Below are 2,826 nucleotides of genomic sequence, written 5' to 3'. Positions count from 1 at the left end.
CCAATTGCTGCACGTTTTCCTTATGCCTTCAATTCCTCTTAAATTTGTTCAGTTTTTACTGGCAAGTTGTTGGAGTAGCTCAGCTACAAAACTGTTGTTTTTTATATCTGATCCATTTGGGGAGTCATGGGAATGAAATTCTAAGTTAGATCTGACTTACCTACATTACAAAGTATTGACCTAATGGAAAAAATATTTTGCATTTTAAGCTCCCTATCCTTTATTTAATACTCCCTTGAGCCCAGTGTGTTTTCCATTTAGGTGACTTAAAGGAAGGAGGCAGAGATCTTCTCAGATGTCATTTCAGGGAATAATTTTACTTCTTAATCAATTATACTTCTTCCCAAGTCGATTAGTACTGATTTTTCTATCTCCTATTTCTGCTCTCAGGACAACCTTGTACATAGTGAGATCTTCAGTTTAAAGAAAATAATAGAAAATATGAGCCGGGCTCAGTGGCTCAACCTGTAATCCCGCGCCTTTGGGAGGCTGAGGTGAGTGGATTGCCTGAGCCCGCGGGTTCGAGACCCGCCTGGGCAACTTGGTGAGACCTCATCTCTACAATAAATCAAAAATCAGCTGGGTGTGGTAGAGCGCGCCAGTAATTCCAGCTACTCGGAAGGCTGAGGCGGAAGGATCGTGGGAGCCCAGCAGGTCGAGGCTGTGGTGGCGGGGAGCGGCCACTGCACTCTAGTCTGGGCGATGGAGTGAGACTCCACTCAAAAAAAAAAAAGAAATGTGGACCCTTCCTGAATATCTGAAAGAAGCCATGATAAGCAGATCAACAAATATCTGAGGTAGCTAAGGAAATCTGTTGTTTTTTGTAATAAACAATGCTTGTTGGTTATAAAGACCTGAACTCTGGTGGCTCAGCCTGTAATCCCAACACTTTGGGAGGCCAAGACGAGTGGATTGCCTGAGCCCACGGGTTCGAGGCCAGCCCTGAGTGGTAGCGCATGTGATAGTGCACTTCTGTAGTTCTGGCTACTTGGAAGGCTGAAGCAGGTTGCGGAGTCCAGCGAGTCGTCGCTGGGGTGGCTGTGAGCGAGCCCCTGCACTCCAACCTGGGTGACAGAGTGAGACTCCGACTCAAAAAAATAGAAAAAAAGAAAAAAAAGACCTGAACTCTTTCTCCGTTTCACTGTGGTACCAGCAGTATTGCTATATTTATAATTGATGACCAGTTTTTGTGGGTTTATTATTTTTTTTGAGCCACCTTCTTTTTTTTTTAAGTCTCACTCTGTTGCTCCCCAGGCTGGAGTGCAGTGGCACGCTCACTCCCGGCCACCGCAGCCTCAACCTGCTGGGCTCAGGCAATTCTTCTGCCTCAGTCTTCCAAGTAGCTGGAACTACAGGCATGCACTACCACACCCGGCTTATTCTTTTTATTTATTGTAGAGTCGGGGTCTGAAGGCTGAGGCGGAAGGATCGCTGGAGCCCAGCAGGCGAGGCTGCGGTGGCCGGGAGTGGCCACTGCACTCCTCCAGTTTGAGCAACAGAGTGAGACTCCAACTCAAAAAAAAAAAAAAAAAGAAAGAAAGAAATTTTATTTGAATAATTAGATAGATTATAAACCTGAGTGAAATTTGGGGGATTTAGAGCTGCAGGAAGGAAGATCTTGTTCTAGGGACATTTTTCACTCCATAGACATAAATATGTTTTTTTTGTAGAGAAGAGGAAAAGGAATGTAAGTCATTTTAGTTCTATCCTGAAGATGTCTGTCTTGAAGAGATGCAAATAAAGCAAAGGAGAAAGAGCTATACAAATGCAGGAAGCTCTTTCCCCAAAGAGTCATGGTTTCCTCAGGATAATATTTTTACCAGGAAATCATAAAATAAATATTCAATATCTAACTTGACCCCCAGACCTGAAGGACTTGGTTCTAAGAATGTTGTGTGCACCTTTTTGCCCTTCCTGTGAAGGATGGTCCCTAGTATTATTTGGAAGTCAACTGCATAAACATGAAATGGTTTTACCCTGATTTGTGATGAAAATGTATGAAAAATCTTAACTAGGTAAACAGGGAGATAAGTGAGCATACACACCCTCTCTGTGAGACTTTATATATGCACATTTCAAATCAGAGCCAAGAGACACTTAAGCCTGCCCCTTTCGAACGGATGTTTATAGCAGGGAAATTTCTGGTTTGGTGTGTCTGCCTCGAACTATGAGGAAACTGAACTGGTGAGAGGGAACCGCAAGGTTTAGCCAGTGGGAGGATGATTCTGCTTCCTTCTCTTCAGCCTCAAGCCATTTCCAGCTGTCGGAAAGTTGAAATATTGGTTAAAATTATGTTACCTAAGTCAAAATAAGCATCCCGAAAATAGATCACTGTATATATTAAGGTACATCTATTGTTCAAGAGTTAATAATCCTATGTCTATGCCTTATAAATCAACCTTGGAGTCTTTACTGAAAATAAATTTCTTGTTAGTATGTTTTTGACTATTTGTTTTCATTGGTTGATATGTTGACTGTTGGCATATTCCCAAAGCCGTTCCTCTCTAATTGCTACTTTCAGAAACATCCTTGACAAACCCATTAATAGAAACAACTAAATACTTAAAAACAATAGGTGTTTGTGTCTAGCAATTGTGGAGTTTGACCTAAAATTAACAATATGCTTTTGTAAAAAGTCCTTCACTCACACATGGTTTTATTTGACTCATATAGCAACCCTGTAAAGTACACACGACATACATTATAGTATTCTTCATTCTATGAATAATAAGCATAGCTAATATTTTTTGAGTGTGTATTATTTTCTAGGATCTAGGCAATTTCACAAAATATGACATATATCTTTTTTTTTTTTTTTTTAATGTT

This window comes from Carlito syrichta, unplaced genomic scaffold (assembly GCF_000164805.1).
Source record: "Carlito syrichta isolate Samal-C Ts95f unplaced genomic scaffold, Tarsius_syrichta-2.0.1 Scaffold316427, whole genome shotgun sequence".
In the NCBI taxonomy this organism is placed as follows: Eukaryota; Metazoa; Chordata; class Mammalia; order Primates; family Tarsiidae; genus Carlito; species Carlito syrichta.
The sequence above is the reverse complement of the archived record's forward strand: the minus strand, read 5'-3'. Positions refer to the sequence as shown.